Genomic DNA, 21147 nt, shown 5'->3' with positions numbered 1-21147 from the left:
TTTGATGCACACATAACACTGTGAGCCAAGTAATATTATCCCCATTATATATTTGCAGTATCTAAGGCTTGAAGTGGTTAATAATTTATACTCGATCACTCTGCTGGTTACCAAGTGACAAAGTCAAGATTCAGCTAGATTTGCCAGCTCTACACCAGTGCTCCTGACCACTGTAATGTTCTTCAAAGACAGTCCATGTTGGGCATCACTTGGGCAGGTCTTTACTTTGGACTGAGAGCTAGAGGTATGAGATTTTAATTGTTTCTCCCTCCTCCAGTTGTTTTTCTTCTTATCTCCTTTCCTACACCACTCCTCTATGCTCTAGTGCAGGCACATATCTTTTATTCCAGAAGCAACACAGGCAAGCTGAGCTTTTTTTGCTTCACTGAATGACCTATTAAAATCCAGTATTTCTTAAAATAAGCTTCTAAGTAGCTCATGGAGTCATTGTGAGGCATTACCTGCAGCACTTAGATCTGTTCTGTTCTTCTGAATCTCTCAGTAAAAGTAGTCACACCACCCTTCCCTCCATCTTCACTATGTTTTCATGGTCTGGGCAGTGGTGGTCGTGGCTATTAAATTATGTTAACAAGAAAACCCACTCATTGTTCTAATTAATAAAAAAAACACACAGGGGTGATTCCTCAGCCTGTGATACCAAACATCTTATGTTTTCAAGGCTTGGAGATAACTGAATTAATTCAATATTGCATGGACATGAGAGGTGCATAGGACTGTCGACCATTCAGGGCTCTCTACACAGATTCCAGTTAACAAAGTGCCATACAAACCAGGTAATCTTTAGTGGTACTCTCAATGGAACCCATGAGAAAAACTGAATATAGATTCAGTTACTTACCATGTGCCAGGCACTGTGTGTTTTAAATGAGTTAAATGATTTAATCCTCTCCAAATCATCATGAAACAGGCGTTTGTTGTAATCCTCTCTCTCTACAGATGAGAAAACAGACATGGAGCAGTTAAGTGGTTTGCCTCAAAACCACACAGGGATAGGGCTTTTGAACTCAGGCATGAAATTCTGGTGAAGAAAGAGCCCAGAAGCTTAACCATCATGTTTCACTACTTCTTCACTTAATGAATTTACTCCTATACTTCACTAATTTTTTTCCAGTTGCTTTTGGGGATCATTAGAAGGAAGTTGAAGTCAGGAAAGAAAATGGAAGTAAAGAAAATATTAGAGAAATACTGGTTTTTAAAAAGAAAATTTTTAGTGATTCTAAAGTTACAGAAAGGTTGAAAGAACAGAAAAAAAAAACATGAGAACGCCTTCAGCCAGGTTTCTCAATTGCTAACGTTTGATACACACATACATTTTTTCCCCCAAATTAGTTGAGAATAAGTTACAGGCATAATGAGCCATTACTGCTATTTCCTAAAGAAAATGACACTGTCCTATATAACCACAAAATTAAGAGAATTAATATTATGACCACATAATCCACAAACCCAATTCAAATTTCACAAACTATCGCTTTATTGTGTTTTTACAGCAAAGGAAAGCACAAGGATCCTCTGGGTCAAGATTCATCTGTGGATCAAGTGTTACATTTCATTGTCATTTCTTTTTATTCCTTTTCCGACTGAAACAGTTCCTTAGTCTTTTCTGGTCTCAATCTTTACATTTTTGAAGAGTACAAGGTAATTATTTCGTTGAATTCTCCTCAGCTTGATTTTACACATGTTCCTTCAACATTTGATCCAGGTTATACACTTTTGGCAGGAAGGTCACAGAAGTGATGCTATGTTCTTCTCAGGGTATAGTGTCAAGAACACAATGTTGATTTGTACCATTCCTAGTGATGGAAACTTTCGTGACTGGATTAAGGTCATGCCTATCAAATTTCTTCACTATAGAGTTACCGTTTTCCCTTTGTAGTTAATGAGAATCTTGCAGGGGGATCCTTTGAAATTACATTACTCTCCTATACGTCATCACGCTTTCACCCACTAGTGTTACACTCTATTGATGATATTCGACTAAACAATTTATACTCTGTTGATAGTTCTTGATTATGATGTCTGCTAATAATGACTTTCTATCATTCCTTCTACATTTATTTGTTGGTATTGTAAGAAAGAGCTTTTCCTTTTCCTATATTTATTCATTCATTTATAGACTCACTGAACCATATTTTAATTAATATGTTATAATGCACTATAGTCATTATTGATTTTGATGCTCAAACTATCCTAATTATCCTTTAAACTGGCTACTGTGCCTTTTTGACAAGTCCTCATAATTTTTTAATTCAATTCCTTGTTTTATGAGAAATCAAGGTATTCTTGTATTTTCCCTGTTCCAGGCCTAGGAATTAAACATTTTTCTAAAAAGGCCTGGTTTCTCTTATTGAAAAAGGACATTTAGAAACCATGATTTATATATTAGATATGTTACTTCCTACTGGGATTCCACTAGGTTCCTCAGCAGACACAGCTAAGAAATGTAGAATACACATACCTATCTCCACACACAGAGCTGTTATCTGTTTCTCTTTCTGCCTCAGGATAGAGTTCTAATACCTTCAATGCCAAGCTAACAACTACCTGTTCATTGTTTTACCCTTTCAGTGTTTGAATATCCTTTCTCTCTCATAGTGAAAAATCTGGCTCTCATTACTCTACATATATATACTTAACTGGTCATTTCCCCATTTACAAACAATGCCTCTTCCACCCCAGCCCAAGGACTCATTAACCCAGGCCACCTCCTCAGCCCAGAACATGCAGTCCCCACAGGAGCAAGTATTGTTGCAATGAAGCACTGGAAAACTATGAAAAAGTATGAAAAAGTAAATAGATCATGGCCTTAGAACTGCATGTTGGTGGTATCTATAGCTATGATCCAAAACTATACATGATTTGGTGTGCATACAAAAGGTACAGGTAGTTGTCAGGAAAGATTTTATGTGTAGGATGATCACTGATCAGTCCCTCAATATTATACCTGGCAGAGAGGGGAGGACAAGGAGCAGGTAGAATGCAAACCATGAGAAAAGGTATGGAGGTATGAAATAGATTTTTCTGTTCATGAAATTGTAAGAAAGCAATGTCTGCAGAGACAGTTGCAATGAGACACAAAGCTGTACAGTTAGGCAGGATTCAGGTTTTTACAAGAACAACAAAGAAGTTTAAAAAATTATTTGATGGGGAGTGGGAGCTATTGTCCAGTTTAAACATCGGAGAACCAGGATACCCTTAATGTTGCAGAAATGTCACTCTGTCTGCAGCATTAACATTACAAATTAAATGAGGATAGACTGAAGATGAGAGACATGTAGGATGCTCCCAAGAAGAGACCATTCAAGTGGACACCAGAAATGTTAAGGAGATAAAAATCAACATATTTCACTGGTAATTAGAGATGGGAAGTGTGGAAAAAGTTGGAATGTCGAGGGACATTTATGATCCTTCCTCAGGTAATGATAGTGGCATTCACAGAGAACAGGAAAAAGAGAAAGTGTTGTAAGAAGATGGTGAATTCAGTTGGTGATCTGCTGAGTCTGAGATGCCTACTGGATAACCACTAAGATACTCAGAAATAGGTCTGAGCCTCTGAAGACTGAACAAGATAAGTCTCTGTGAGTCAGCAGTGTACTGGTGATACTGTATAGTCTATAATCCACAATAATAGATGATACAAACTAGAGAAGTTTGTTCTGTGAAAAGAGAGAAAGACAGCCTCAACCAAAAACATCCAAGAGATGCTCAGGAGTAAGACTTAAAAGAGGGCCTTTGAAGGAATGATTTGAGAATGAGGCTGTGAAATAAGAGTGTTTAAAAGTCAAAGCGATTGAAGATGACATCTTGCTTTAAATTACTTCTGGATAGTTCCCCACAGAGCAGCCTTCCCAAATAAAATAACTGAGCAAACAAAAATGTATATTCAGCACCAAAAGCTGAAAATTAAAACTAGTACCTAATAATACCAGAATCTTTTAGGACTCTCCAACAACCTTATTCCTTTAAAAACTTCCAGGCTTTGTCTCATTCACTGAGGCTCTGAAAGTAAAATGGAGGCTAATATATTATTCACAATCCACTCCACTAGTCACAAATGATTCTATGACCATTTCTCTCCTGAAGATGTTGGGATCCATATATATATCTCCATTTCACCCATTAGGCTGCTCCCTTCCACCATACACCTGCTTGTTTCCTTCATCACAGTGAGACAGTGGGGACCCATGTATCTTTTATGCTCCTTTCTCAAAGATTAATGTGCATTCAAATCATGTGGGGGATCTTATTAAAACACAGGTTCTATTTGTGGGCAGATTGGAAGATGCTGCATTTCTAACAAGCTCCCACGTGTTGTAGCCAACCTGAGGACCACACTTTCAGTAGCAAGGATTTAGAATACTCTGTGCTGTCTCTCATTTTCTCCACCTGTATATAAGAACACCCCCCCTATAAAGTCACCTCAGTCTCTGGGCCTTTTATTTCCCTACTGTTACCTCTTTCAGCCTCAGTATTCCCTCTCCTCCTTTCTTATGACCCACTATGCATTAATATTTTTATGCTGGCATTCAATAATGCCACTGTCTCCTTATTTTATTCTTATCACCCCAAAAATTCTATTTGCTCCTTCAGCTGGGCTCAAGTTTGCATTAGGAAAACAAGATAATTAAATCAAGCCACATAGGGTGTTAGTTTCTGAAAGCAAATTTATGTCTCTCTGGGGTTTCTGTTCACTCAATCTCCAGGAAAGAAATTTGATGGAGGGAGGTTTTCCTTAAAAAATACCAGCTGGTAACGCTGTGCAAGACCCGGTGTATGGGCTGAAAGATGCAAGAAGAGTTTGCTTCTCCAAAATCCCACAATGTTCCCTGAAATAAGACATTGCTCCTTTTTCCAAATTTCACCTTCTCTAAACATTCCAGGGCTTGAGCCTTAAAAATTCCAGTCACTCATAAAGAGGCAGTGAGGATTATAAATGTGTTTACAGACCTAAAATTGTGACAGTGTAAGGGTGACAGAACATCTGAGAATGTGACTCCCTCAGAAAATTCTAGAACCCTATTTGCAATGTGAAAATTGAACAGGGGTTCAGACCTAGCTCTGGTACTACCCTGTGGATTGACTAAAAAGTTATTCAGTCTTTGTAAGTGAGTAATCCACCACCCTTATTACAGATTTACCTTTCCAGTAAGATTTATTCTTTTATGTGTGCTCTTGTTACTAATTAGTGGAGTTTCTTTTACCTTTAAGAAGTCCCTTTAACATTTCCTGTAAAGCCAGTTCAGTGGTGATGAACTCCTTTAGCTTTTGCTTGTCTGGAAAATTCTTTCTCTTGCCTTCATTTCTGAATGATAACTTGGCTGGGTACAGTATTCTTGATTGGAACTTTTATTCTTCACTGAATATAGCTAGCACTTTCAATACATTGTGCCACTCCCTTTGGGCCTGCACAGTTTCTATTGAAAACTGCCAGTTCTCTTGTAGTAACAAGCTGATTTTCTCTTGCTACTTTTAATATTCTCTCCTTATCTTTAGCTCTTGACATTTTAATTATAATATGTCTTGGTGTGGGCATCTTTTTTTGAGTTCTTATTTGGAACTCTATGGGATTCCTGCATCTTGGATGTCTGGTTCTTTCCCCAGATTAGGGAAGTTTCAACTTCCTTTCTGCTCCTATCTGCTCCTTTCTCTCTGTCTCCTTCTGGGAGCCCTACAATACAAATGTTAGGTTGCTAGATAGTGTCACAAAAGTCCCTTAAGCTATCTCTACTCTTTTTGATTCATTTTTTCTTTTTGCTGCTCTGATTTGATTGGATGAGTTCTATTGTCTTGTCTTTGAATATAGTGATCCTTTCTTTTAGCTTCAATGGTCTGCTGTTGAACTGCTCTCATGTATTTTTCAGTCCAGTTTTTGCATTATCCAGCTCTGTGATTTCCCTTTGTCATTTTCTTATATTTTCTATCTCTTTGTTGAAGCTCTCACTGTGCTTATCCATTCTTCTCTCCAGTTCGATAAGCATCTTTATGACCACTACCTTGAACTCTTTATCAGATAAACTTCTTATGTCCACTTCACTAAGGTTTTTTTTTTGAGGTTTTCATCTTGTTATTTCATTTGGAACATACTTTTCTGCTTCTTCTTTTTGCTTGACATTCTGTCTTGGTTTTTATTAAGTAGATGAAACACAACTTCTCCCAGTCTTGAAGGAGTAGCCACATTTAGGAGATAAGACTTGTTACTCAACCCTGTCTCAGTTCTTTGTTGTCTCTCAAACCCTGTGCTTGCCCCAGCAACCTATTACATTTTCCATAGCTCCTGTAGTTGAGAATGTGCCAAGACCTGTCAGCATCCCTAAGGGGAAGATCAGCACCTGGATGTAGCTGACTGGAAGCCAGATCCTCAGGCATTAGCGCAAATATATATATATAATACTATGGGACTGCAAGCATAAGCCCCACTGGCCATCAGAGACAGATGACCTGGAGATGTCCTCTGAGAGGCAGTTACAAAAATAGGCCTCCAAACAAGTGTATAAGCTCTTTTCTGGGTTATACTGGTAAGCTGGAGCAATGCAGAAGGAGAGCACCACAGCCTACATTCCTTGAGGGCAGCTCTGGAGTCCATTAGAAGTGTGCCAAACTTGAACACTTCCCCTGATGCCAAAAACCCAGGACAAGCAAAGAGGCCTCCTTCACAGAAAGTCTGGGCATGATCAACTGCTTCTGCACTAGGTCCAAGAGGTGAATCCAAGAGCACAAGCCCTTTAAGACTAGTTCCTCAGATTGCTTTCATTCTTCTGGTCTCAGGATGTTAAGCCCCATGATTTTTAAACTGGGTATTTTGGACACTCGTCTCTCAAGTGTGTGTCTTAAAAGTTGGGATGACAAATGTGGGATTCAAAACCTTCACTCCTCAGGGAGAAGTCTCAGGTTTTGAGCTCCCTCCCAGTTTTGGGTAGCTGGGCCAGGGGATGTGTTTTATGATGGAAAAAGTACCTCAGACTCTTCAACCCATATCAGTGTGGTTTTCCTCTTGTTTGCTCAATATGTAATTGTCACTCATCCAGCCTTTAGGTTTTCTGAAGAGGAAATCATTCAATATATACCTGTAACCTTAGTGTGTGTATAACAGAGAGTTCAGGATCATCCCATGTCACCATCTTGAACTGCAAGCCAGTGTAGAGATTAAAAGACAAAAGTAGTATAAATAACTATGATTACAATAATTAGTTAGATACACATACAAAAAAATGTAAAATGTGATATCAAAAACTTAAACCATGGGTGGGGGAGAATAACAATGTTGAAGCTTACAATGTGATCAAATTTGAGTTTTTAAAGCAGACTTTTATATATATGTTATAAATAAGCCTCATGGTAAACAAAAAGCAAAAACCTATAGTAAATACACAAAAAATAAAGAGGAACATGATCATACCATGAAAGAAAGTATCAAACCATAAAGGAACAAAGCCAGAGAAGGAAGGAACAGAGAAAAAACAAAACAAAAAAATTGCAGAAAATAATTAACAAAATGGCAGTAAGATCACATACTTCTCAATAATTAATTTAAATGTAAATTAACTGATCTCCAAACAAAAGACACAGAGTGAAGTATAATAATCAAAACAGTATGGTAATGGCACAAAACAGAAACATAGATAAATAGAACAGAACAGAAAGATCAGAAATAAACCTAAACTTTAGATTGCCATTTAATCTATTACAAAGGAGTTAAGATTATACAATGGTGAAAAGACAGTTTCTTCAACAATTCTTTTGGGAAAACTGCACAACTATAGCAAAAGAATAAAAGTAGACCAGTTTCTTACACCATACAAAAATAAACTCAAAATGGATTAAAGACCTAAATGTAAGATCTGAAAGTGCAAAACTCGAAAAATGAAAACACACGAAGTAAACTACTGGACATCAGCCTTAGCAATTTTTTCCAGCTACATCTCCCCAGGCAAGGGAAACAAAAGCAAAAATAAACAAGTGGGACTACATCAAACTGAAAAGCTTCTGCATAGCAAAGGAAACTATCAACAAAATGAAAAGGCAACCCACTGAATGGGAGAATATATTCACAAATGATATATACAATGGGGCTAATATCCAAAATATAAAAGGAACTCATACAACTCAACATAAATATGCACCCTTGTGTTTACTGCAGCATTATTTACAATGGCCAAGATATGGAGGCAACCTAAGTGCCCATCAATAGATAAATGGATAAAGAAGATGTGGTATATACACACAATGAAATATATTACTCAGCCATAAAAAATGAATGAGATCTTGGCATTTGCAACAATGTTGATGGACCTGGAAGGTATTACACTAAGTGAAATAAGTCAGAGTAAAACAAATACCATACGGTTTCACACATATGTGGAATCTAAAAAACAAAACAAACAAAAATCTAGAAACACATTCATACATACAGAGAACAGAGTGGTAGCTGCCAGAAGGGACAAGGGTAGGGGATAAGCAAAACAGGACAAAGGGATCAAGAGTTACAAACTTTCAGTTGTTAAAGACATAAGTCAGAGCATGAAAGGTACAGCATGGGGAATACAGTCAATAATATTGTAATAACTTGGTATGGTGACAAATGATAATTGCACTTACTGTGGTGAGCATTTTGTAATGTATATAAATGCCAAATTCATTGTGCTATTCAGTTGAATCTATTATAATACCATCCCAAATATATTTCAATAAATAAAATTAAGATATAGGCTGATTTAATGGTTAAAAAAATCCATCTATATGTTACCTACAAGACACTCACTTTAGATGATGTAATGACACACACAGACTAAAAGTGAGAGGATATAGAAAGATACTCCATGCAAATGGAAATGACAATAAAGTTGAGATAGCTACACTTTTATCACACAAAACAAAAACTATAAGAGACACAGAAGGATGTCACATCCAACAAAGGAGTCAATCCAACAAAAAGATAAAACATTTGTAAGTATTTATAAACCCCAACATAGGGGCACCTAAATATATAAAGCAAATATTAACAGACCTAAAGGGAGAAATAAGCAGCAATACAGTAGGGGGACTTTAATACCCCACTTACATCAATAGATAGATCATCCAGACAGAAAATCAACGAGGAAAGATTGGCCATAAACAACATATTAGACTAGACAGACTCAGCAGATATTTACAGTACATTCAGTCTAAAAGCAAAGGAAAATACACATTCTTCTCAAGTGCACATGGAACATTTTCCAAGATAGATCATATATTAGGACACAAAACAAGACTTCATAAATTTAAGAGGATTGCAATCATGTCAAGCATCTTTTTTAACCACAAAGGTATGAAACTAGAAATTAAGTACATGAATACCACTGGAAAATTCACAAATATGTGGAGATTAAACACTGTTACTGAAAACCAATGGGTCAAAGAAAAAAATCAAAGGGGAAATAAAAAAATATTGCAACAAATGAAAATGTAACATATCAAAATTTATGAGATGCACCAAATGCAGTTCTAAGAGGGAAATTCATAGCAATAAATGGCTACCTCAAGAAACAAGAAAAGTCTCAGATAAACTTAACTTTACACCTCAATGAATTAGAAAAAGAACAAATGAAACCCAAAGTTAGTGGAAGGAAGGAAACAACAAAAATTACAGTAGAAATAAAGAAATAGATACTAAAAAGATGACAGAGAAAAATTCATGAAATTAAGAGCTAGTTCTTTGAAAAAATAAAATTGACAAACCTTTATCAAGACTCACCAAGAAAAGAGAAAACTCAAGTAAATTAGATAAATGCATGAGATATTACAACTGATAACCACAGAAATACAAAGATCAGAAGAGACTTCTATGAACAACAAAATGCCAATAAATTGAACAACCTAAGAAAAATGGGTAAATTCCTAGAAACATACAACCTACCAAACTGAATCAAGATGAAAAAGAAAATCTGAATAGACCAATTACTAATATGGAGATTAAATCAGTAATCAAAAACCTCCCAAGAAGAGTTCAGGTCCACATGGCTTCACCAGTGAATTCTACCAAACATTCAAAAGACTAACACTAATCCTTCTCAAACTCTTTCAAAAAACAAGAGGGGGGAATGCTTTCAAACTCATTTTACAAGGCCAGCATTATCCCGATACCAAAACCAGACAGGGAAGCCACAAGTAAAGAAAACTACAAGTCAATGTATTTGATAAACATAGATATAAAAATCCTCAACAAAATATCAGCACACAAAATTCAACAAAACACTGAAAGGATTGTTTACCATGATTAAGTTGTATCTGTTCCAGGTTTGCAAGGAAGGCCCAACATCCAGAAATCAATCATTGAGATATACCACATTAACAAAAGGCAGAGTAAAAATAATATGATCATCTTTAATTCCAAAATCAGACAAAGACACTAAAAAAAAGAACATTTAGATCAATATCCCTGATGAACATACATTTAAAAATCCTCAACAAAATATTAGCAAATCAAATAAAAAAATACATCAAAAGGACCACCCATCACAACCAAGAGGGATTTATTCCAGGGAGACAAGGATGGTACAATATTTGTAAACCAGTCATGATACACCACATTAACAAAAGGATAAAAACCATATGATCATCTCAATAAATTATGAAAAACCATTTGACAAATTCAACATCATGTTAAAATTTCTCAACAATATGTGTATAGAGGGAACATACCCCAACATAATATAGGCCATATAGAACAAACCTACAGCTAACATCACATTCAATGGCAAAAACCTAAAAAGTTTTCCTCTAAGATCAGGAATACGACAAGGATGTCCACGCTTGGCACTTTTATTCACCATATACTTGAAGTCCTAGCCATAGCAATCAGAGAAGATAAAGAGACAAAAGGCATCCAAATAGGTAAGTAAGAAACAAAACTGTCACTATTTGCAGATGGCATGATATTACATATAGAAAACCCCAAAGACTGCCCAAAAAAACTATTGCAACTAGTAAGTGGATTCAGCAAAGTTGTAAGTACAAAATTAACATACAGAGATCTCTTGCATTCCTACATACAAACACCAAACTAGCAGAAAGAGAAATCAGGAAAACAATTCCATTTAAAACTGCATCAAAAAAATAAAATAAAATAAAATACCTAGGAACAAACCTAATCAAGGAGGTGAAAGACCTATACTCTGCAAACTATAAAACACTCATTAGGAAATTAAAGAAGACAGAAGTAAATGGAAACTATCCTGTGTTAATAGGAAGAATTAACATTGTCAAAATGGCTGTCCTTCCCAGAGCAATTTACAGATTCAATGCCATCCCTATCAAAATACCAAGGCATTTTTCAATGAACTAGAACAAATAGTTCTAAAATTCATATGGAATGACAAGACACCAAATAGCCAAAGCCAATCTGAGAAAGAACAAAGCTGGGGGTATTACAATCCCTGACATCCAGCTCTACTACAAAGCCACAGTAATCAAGACAGTTTGGTACTGGCACAAGAACAGACCCATAGATCAATGGAACAGAATAGAGAACCCAGATACAAACCCAAGCATATATGGTCAATTAATATATGATAAAGAGCCATGGATATACAATGGGGAAAAGACAGCCTCTTCAACAGCTGGTGTTGGAAAAACTGGACAGCTACATGTAAGAGAATGAAATTGGATTATTGTCTAACTAGATACATAAAAGTAAACTCGAAATGGATCAAAGACCTGAATGTAAATCATAAAACCATAAAACTCTTAGAAAAAGATATAGGCAAAAATCTCTTGAATATAAACATGAGCAACTTTTCAGGCAGGGGAAAGAAAAGCTAAAATGAACAAATGGAACAACATTATACTAAAAAGCTTCTGTAAGGCAAAGAACACCATCAGGAGAACAAGAAGGTAATCCTCAGAATGGGAGAATATATTTGCAAACAAATTATCCAATAAACAGTTAACATCCAAAATACATAAAGATCTTATATGCCTCAATACCAAAAAAGCCCACAAATAATCTGATTAAAAAATGGGTGGAAGACCTGAACAAACACTTGTCCAAAGAAGAATTCAGATGGCCAACAGGCACAATAAAAGATGCTCCACATCACTAATCATCAGGGAAAAGTAAATAAAAACCACAATGAGCTATCACCTTAGACCAGTTAGAATGGCCACTATCCAGAAGACAAGAATAACAAGTGTTGGCAAGGATGTGGAGAAAAGGAAACCCTCCTACACTGCTGGTGGGAATGTAAATTGATGTAGCCACTGTGGAAAGCAGTATCGAGGTTCATCAAAAGACTAAAAGTAAAAATACCATATGACCCAGTAATTCTACTTCCAGGAATTTACCTGAAGAAAACAAAATATCTGCTTTCAAAAGATATATGCACCTCTGTGTTTATTATCACATTTTTACAATAGCCAAGATATGGAAATAACCAAATTATCCATCAACAGATGAATGGATAAAAAAAAAAAGTGGTACATATACCCAATGGAATATTATTCAGCCATGAAAAGAAAAAGATCTTGCCATTTGTGACAGCATGGATGGACCTAAAAGATATTATGCTAAGTGAAATAAGCCATGGGGAGAAACACAAATACAGTATTAATTCACTTATTTGTGGAACCTAAAACAAAGAAAACAAAAAGAAATAATTAGCAATAGACACATAGACACTGAGGAATGACTGGTTCTTACCATGGGGGAGGGGTTGGGGTGCATAAGTGTGAAGGGGAACAAAAATTCTCAATCATAATTTGGTCATGGGGAGGTAGTACAAGATGAAGAATATAGCCAATGAGATTGTAACATCTTCCTGTGTTGACAGATAGTAACTGCCCTTGTTGGGATGAGGATTTAGTAAGGTGGCTAACCGCTGAGCCACTATTTGGTATACTTGAAACCAATATAAGTTAGTATATCAACTATACTTCAATAAAAAAAATGACCATCTCAATAGATACAGAAGAAGCATTTGACAAATTCGGTTGCTACTTATGATAAAAACTCTCAAAAAGCAGGTGTAGAAGGAACATACCTCAACATAATAAATGCTATGTATGACAAGCCCACAGCTAACACTGCATTCAATGGTGAAAATTTCAAAGCTTTTCCTCTAAGATCAGGTAGAAAAAGATGTCCACTATTCCAACTTTTATTCAACATGGTAGTGGAGGTCCTAGCCAGAGCAATTGGGCAAGAAAAATAAATAAAAGGCATCCAAATTGGTAAAGAAGTAAAACTGTCATTATTTGCAGATGATATGATGTTATATATGCAAACCCTAAAGACTCAGTCAAAAAACTTATCAGAACTATAAAAGAATTCATTAAAGTTGCAGGATAAAAAATCAATATGCAAAAATCCTTTGCATTTCTATATCTATTCATGAGATAACAGAAAGAGAAATTAAGAGAACTATCCCATTTACAATTACATCTAAGAAGAATAAAACACCTAAGAATGAATTTAACCAGAGAAGTAAAAGACCTGTGTCTTGAAAACTGTGAAAATTAAAGAAAATAACTGAAGTCACAAATGAATGGAACATATTTCATGTTCACAGTTTGGAAGAATTAATATTGTTATAATGTCCATACTACCCAAAGCAATATACAGATTCAATGAAATCCTTATCAAAGTTCCAATGGTATTTCTGACAGAAATAGTATAAACAAATACCAAATTTGTACTGATATATTAAAGACCCCAGATAGCCAAAGCAATCTTGAGAAAGAAGAACGAAGCTGGAGGCTTCAGGCTCCTGACTTCAAACTATATTACAAAACTACAGTAATTAAAACTGTATGGTAATGGCATAAAAACAGACACAGAGATCCACAGAACAGAATAGAGAGTTCAGGAATAAATCCATGAACACATGATTACTTAATTTATGACAAAGGAGCCAAGAACATACAATAGGGAAAAAAAGTCTCTTCAGTAAATGCAATTGAAGAAATTGGACAGCCACATGCAAAAGAATGAAATGGGACTACTATTTCACCCCCCACACAAAAATTATCTCAAAATGGATTAAAGACTTGAATGTGAGACTTGAAACCATAAGACTCCTAGAAGGAACCATAGGCAGTAAGTTCCTTGACATACATCTTGTGATTTTTTTGAATGTGACACCAAAAGCCAAAGCAGCAAAAGTAAAAATTAACACATGAAACTACATCAAACTCAAAAGCTTCTGCACAGGAAAGAAAATCATCAACAAAATGAAAAGGTGACCTCACAATTGGGAGAAAATATTTACTTTATAAATCATACACATGATAGGGGCTAATATCAAAAGTAAATAATGAACTTACACAACTCAACAGAAAAATATAAACAATATGATTAATGTATGGGCAGAAGCTCTGAATAGACATTTTTCCAGGGAAGATATATAGATGACAACAGATCCATAAAAAATGCTCACATAATTTATCATTCAGGGAAAGCAAATAAAAACCATAATGAAATAACATCTCACATCTGTTAGAATCACTATTATCAAAAAGATAATAAAAAACATTGATGAGGCAGAGATTCAAGATGGCAGTGTGAGAGGTGAGATGGAGAACTCCTCCCAAAACCACAAATAATATGAAAACGTAGTTAATTGGTACAACTAACCCTGAAACACCAACAAGAAAGAAGGCTGAACCAGACTGCATACAGACCTCATGAACAGAGCATTCCTCAGGAAACAGGGTAATGTATGAAAGCCTTGATCCAGCAGGATCCCAGCCCTTCAGCCACCCAGGCTCACCAGCAGGAGGAAGAGAAATGGAGCAAGGGAAGGAGTAGAAGCCTGGGACTGCTGAACACCCAGCCCTGGAGATCTTCTTTGCGAGCAGAAACCTGCTCTGGAGGATGGGGAGCTGGGACAGGTGGAGTGCTTGAGAGACTGAGATTCTGGTCATTTGTGGAGATCCACACCCAGCCACTCTGTGTTAGAGGAAAGACAGATGGTCTGAGAGGCTTCCTAGCAGCAAAAGGACTGCTGAAGGGGCAGGGTTTGCACAGGGCTTGCTGAGCAGGAGAAGGGAGAGCTGCACAAGGTTGTCTGGTCCTGTTCAGCCTAGCTGGTTGTCAACTTTGAGGAATGTCAGGCCCCCCATGCCCCTGGCTGCCTACTCAGCTCTGAGGTCCCCCACTGTGACACGCAGCCTGCTGTACCTTCTTCCTAGCCTGCCGGCACCGGTTCACAAACTGGCAGTCACTGTGCTGGCATCAGGCCAGAGGGAGGCCCCACCTACAACAGCTAGAGACGCAAAGCACAGAGGCTTACACCTCTGTTCTTGGCCCACTGGCTCTGACACTGGAGACAGGCACCAGAGACAGGAATCAGGAAACAGATATTTCCTCCTGCCAGGCACCAGCTCCGCTCCCTTACGACTCCCAACCTCACTCTAGGGGCTGAACAGCTCCAGAGACTAGAGTTTCTGAGCACTAATGGGCACCACACAGAAATATGAAATGTCAAAACAACATGGTTCAGACCCAAATCTCACAAACACCAGAAAAAGGGGCAAATGAAACTGAATTCACAAATCTTCCAGAAAGAGAGTTCAAAATAAAAATCATAAACATACTTGTGGAGGTACAGAAAAATATTCAATAACTCAGGAATGAATTTAAGTCAGGGATTCAATCATTAAGAAATTGCATAACTGAAATGAAACATACTATGGAGGGATTTTAAAAGCAGATTAGATGAAGAAGAAGACAGTAAAGAGAATAGAAATTAGACAAGAGGAATACAAAGACGCTGAGACATGAGAGAAAAAAGAATCTCTAAAAATGAAAGAATATTGAGAGAACTGTGTGACCAATCCAAACGGAACAATATTCACATTATAGGTGTACCAGAAGTAGAAGAAGAGAGAAAAAGAGATAGAAAGTGTCATTGAGGAGGTAATTGCTGAAAACTTCCCCAATCTGGGGAAGGAGATAGTCTCTCAAGCCATGGAGGTACATAGATCTCCCAACACAAGGGACCCAAGGAAGACAACACCAAGACATATAGTAATTAAAATGGCAAAGATCAAGGATAAGGACAGACTACTAAAAGCAGCCAGAGAGAGAAATAAGATCACATACAAAGGAAAACCCATCAGGCTACCATCAGACTTCTCAACAGAAACCTTACAAGCCAGAAGGGAGTGGCAAGACATATTTAATGCAATGAAGCAGAAGGGCCTTGAAACAAGGATACTCTACCCAATAAGGTTATCATTTAAATTTGAAGGAGGAATTAAACAATTTTCAGATACAAAAATGTTGAATTTACCTCTGACAAACCACCTCCACAGTGCATTTTGGAGGGCCTCCTATAGATGGAAGTTTTCCTAAGGCTAAATAGATGTCACCCAAGGGATAGACAAAGAGTACAGAATATGATTCATAACATACAAAGAATGGAGGAGGAAGAAAAGGAGGGAAAAAAAAAGAACCTTTGAGTTGTGTTACAAATAGCACATGAACTGAGTTAAATTAGACTGTTCAATAGTAAGGGAGTTACCCTTGAACCTTTGGTAACCATGAATCTAAAGACTGTAATGGCAATAAGTACATACCTATTGATAATTACCCTAAATGTAAATGGTATGAACACACCAATCAAGAGACAAAGAGTCACTGAATGGATAAAAAAACAAGACCCATCTATATGCTGCCTACAAGAGACTCACTTTAAACCCAAAGACATACATGGACTGAAAGCAAAGGTATGGAAAAAGATATTTCATGCAACTAACAGGGAGAAAAAAGCAGTAGTTGCAGTACTTGTATTAGACAAAATAGACTTCAAAACAAAGAAAGTAACAAGAGACAAAGAAGGACATTACATAATGATAAAGGGGTTAGTCCCACAAGAGAACATAACTATTATAAATATCTATGCAACTAACACAGGATCACCTACATATGTGAAACAAATATTAACAGAATTAAAGGAGGAAATAGAATGCAATTCATTTGTTTTAGGAGAGTTCAACACACCACTCACTCCAAAGGACAGGTAAACCAGACAGAAAATAAGAGACAGAGGCACTGAACAATGTATTAGAACAGATGGACCTAACAGACATCTACAGAAAACTCCATCCAAAAGCAACAGGGTACACATTCTTGTAAGTGCACATGGAACATTTTCAAGAATAGATCATATACTAGGCCACAAAAAGAACCTCAGTAAATTCAAAAAGATTGAAATTGTACCAACCAGCTTCTCAGATCAGAAAGGTATGAAACTAGAAGTAAATTACACAAAGAAAAATAAAAATCCCACAAACACATGGAAGCTCAATAACATGCTCCTAATTAATCAATGGATCAATGACCAAATAAAAACACAGATCAAGCAATATATGGAGACAAATGACAACAATAATTCAACAACACAAAATCTGTGGGACACAGCAAAGTCCACGCTAAGAGGGAAATCTATTGCAATACAGGCCTACCTCAGGAGAGAACAATCCCAAATCAACAGTCTAAACTCACAATTAATAAAACTAGAAAAGGAAGAACAAATGAGGCCCAAAGATAGAAGTGACATAATAAAGACTAAAGCATAAATAAATAAAATTAAAAAGAATAAAACAATAGAAAGAATAAATGAAAGCAGGAGCTGGTTCTTTGAGAAAATAAACAAAATAGATAAACCCCTAGCCAGACTTATGAAGAAAAAAAGGGCATCTACTCACATAAACAGATTCAGAGAAGAGAAAGGAAAAATCATGATGGACACCACAGAATACAAACAATTATGAGAGAATACTATGAAAAATTATATGGTGACAAACTGGATAACCTACAAGAAATGAACAACTGTCTAGACAAATACAACATTCCAAGGCTGACCCAGGAAGAAACAGAAAATCTGAATAGGCCAATTACCAGCAAAGAAATTCAACTGGTGATCAAAAAACCAGCAAAGAACAAACTCCTGGACAAGATAGTTTCACTGTGGAATTTTATCAAACATTTAGTGAAGACCTAACCCATACTCCTTAGAGTTTTCCAAAAAAGTAGAAGAGGAGGGAATACTCCTAAACTCTAACACCAAAACCAGGCAAAGACACCACACAAAAAAATTACAGAACAATATCCCTGATGAACATACATGCAAAAATACTCAACAAAATATTAGCAAACTGAATTCAAAAACATATCAAAAAGATCATTCATCATGATCAAGTGGGATTCATCCCAGGGATGCAAGGATGCTACATAATTTGAAAATCCATCGCCATCATCCACCACATCAACAAAAAGAAGGACAAAAACCACAAGATCATCTCCATAGATACTGAAAAAGTATTTGACAAAATTCAACATCCATTCATAATAAAAACTCTCAACAAAATGGGTATAGAGGGCAAATACCTCAACATAATAAAGGCCATATATGACAAACCCACAGCCAACATTTGACTTAAAGCAAGAAGCTGAAATCTTTTCCTTTATGATTGGGAGCAAGACAAGAATGCCCACTCTCCCTACTGTTATTCAACATGGTTCTGGAGGTCCTAGCCACAGAAATCAAACAACACAAACAAAAAGCTTCCAGATGAGTAAGGAAGAAGTCAAACTGCCCCTGTTTGTAGAAGACATGATATTGTACATAAAAACCCTAAAGAATCCACTCCAAAACTACTAGATCTAATATCTGAATTAAGTAAAGATGCGAGATACAAAATGAATATACAGAAATCTGTTGCATTCCTATACACTAATGACGAACTAACAGAAAGAGAAATCAGAAAAACAATTCCATTCACAGTTACATCAAAAAGAATACAATACCTAGGAATAAACCTAACCAAAGAAGTGAAATACCTATATACTGAAAACTACAAGATACTCTTAAGAGAAATTAAAGAGAACACTAATAAATGGAAATTCATCCCATGCTCTTGGCTAGGAAGAATTAACATTGTCAAAATGGCAATCCTGCCTAAAGCAATCTACAGATTCAATGCAATCCCTATCAAAATACCTACAGCATTCTTCAATGAACTAGAGCAAATAGTTCTAAAATTCATATGGAATGACAAAAGACCTTGAACAGCCAATGCAATCCTCAGAAGTAAGAATAAAGCGGGGAATTACACTCCCTGACTTCAAGCTGTACTACAGAGCCATAGTAATCAAGACAATTTGGTACTGGCACAAGAACAGACCCATATACTAGTGGAATGGAATAGTGAGCCCAGATATATCCCCAACCATATATGGTCAATTAATATATGATAAAGGAGCCATGGATATGCAATGAGGAAATGACAGCCTCTTCAACATCTGGTGTTGGGAAAACTGGATAGCTACATGTAAGAGAATGAAACTGGATTATTGTCTAACCCCATATACAAAAGTAAACTCAAAATGGATCAAAGACCTGAATGTAAGTCATGAAATCATAAAACTCTTAGAAAAATACATGCAAAAATCTCCTGGACATAAACATGAGCAGCTTCCTCATGAACTTATCTCCCTGGGGAAGAGAAATAAAAGCAAAAATAAACAAGTGGGACTATATCAAACTAAAAAGCTTCTGTACAGCAAAGGATACCATCAGCAGAACAAAAAGACATCCTATACTATGGGAGAATATGTTCTTAAATAACATATGTGATAAGGGGCTGACATCCAAATTATATAAAGAGTTCCCACACCTCAACAAACAAAAAGCAAATAAGCCAATTAAAAAAAGGTCAGAGGAGTTGAACAGACACTTCTCCAAAGAAGATACTCAGATGGCCAAAAGGCACATGAAAAGATGCTCCACATCCCTAATCATCAGAGAAATGCAAATTAAAACCACAATGAGATATCACCTCACATAACTTAGGATGGCCAACATCCAAAAGACAAACAACAACAAATGTTGGCGAGGATGTGGAGAAAGGGGAAATCTCCTACACTGCTGGTGGGAATGTAAACTACTTCAACCATTGTGGAAAGCAGTATGGAGGTTCCTCAAAAACTCAAAATAGAAATACCATTTGATCCAGGAATTCCACTCCTAGGAACTTACCCTAAGAATGCAGGAGCCCAGTTTGAAAAAGACAGATGCGCCCCTATGTTTATCACAGCACTATTTACAATAGCCAAGAAATGGAAGCAAACTAAGTGTCCATCAGTAGATGAATGGATAAAGAAGATGTGGTACATATGCACAATGGAATATTATTCAGCCATAAGAAGAAAACAAATCCTACTATTTTCAAAAACATGGATGGAACTACAGGGTATTATGCTTAGTGAAATAAGCCAGGTGGAGAAAGACAAGTATCAAATGATTTCACTCATCTGTGGAGGATACAAACAAAGAAAAAACTGAAGGAACAAAGCAGTAGCTGACTCACAGAACCCAAGAATGGACTAACAGTTACCAAAGGAATAGAGACTGGGGAGGATGGGTGGGAAGGGAAGGATAAGGGGTAAAATGGGGCATTACAATTACCACACATAATGTAGCAGGGGGGGAACACGGGAAAGGCAGTATGTACAGAGAAGACAAGCAGTCATTCTATAGCATCTTCCTATGCTGATGGACAATGACTGTAACTGGGTATGTGGGGGGGACTCAATAATAGGGAGAGTCTAGTAACCATAATGTTGTTCAAGTAATTGGACATTAATGAAAAGAAAAAAAATTTTATGAGTATGTGGAGAAATGGGAACCCTTGTGCAATGTTGATGGAATGCCAATTAATACAGTCATTGTGGAAAACAATATGGAGATTCCTTAAAAAATTAAAAATAGAACTGTCATAATGTCCAGCAATTTCAATTCTCGATACTTACCAAAGAAAATGAAAACACTAACTCAAAAGAATATATGCACCCCCAAGTTCATTACAGTATTATAAATAATAGTCGATACATGGAAATAATGTGTCTGTATAAATGGGTGAATAAAGAAACTGATATACATACAATCGGCTATTTTATTTCAGTCATAAAAGAGAATGAAATCTTGACATCTGTAACAACATTGATGGAAGTGTTGTTACGCTATGTGGAGTCAGTTATGCTAAGTGAAGTAAGTCAAAGATAAATATTATATAATCTTACATGTGGAATCTAAAAATAAAAGAAACAAGCTCATAGGTACAGAGAACAGATTGATGGGTGCTATAGGC

The 21147-nt window shown here is 36.5% G+C and overlaps 1 protein-coding gene across 3 annotated transcripts in view; it reads right to left on the bottom strand.

Annotated features, from left to right (window-relative positions):
- LOC140844379 (RNA-binding motif protein, X-linked-like-2) overlaps positions 1-21147 on the bottom strand; it is a 182190-nt gene that overhangs the window by 133090 nt on the left and 27953 nt on the right. For all 3 annotated transcript variants that reach the window (XM_073216092.1, XM_073216091.1, XM_073216093.1), the window contains exon 2: positions 860-951. The gene's annotated coding sequence lies outside the window, so the exon portion shown is untranslated. The remainder of the gene's footprint in view (positions 1-859; positions 952-21147) is intronic.

The sequence above is a fragment of the Manis javanica genome, chromosome 11, assembly GCF_040802235.1.
Source record: "Manis javanica isolate MJ-LG chromosome 11, MJ_LKY, whole genome shotgun sequence".
Taxonomy (NCBI): domain Eukaryota; kingdom Metazoa; phylum Chordata; class Mammalia; order Pholidota; family Manidae; genus Manis; species Manis javanica.
The sequence above is the reverse complement of the archived record's forward strand: the minus strand, read 5'-3'. Positions and strand labels throughout refer to the sequence as shown.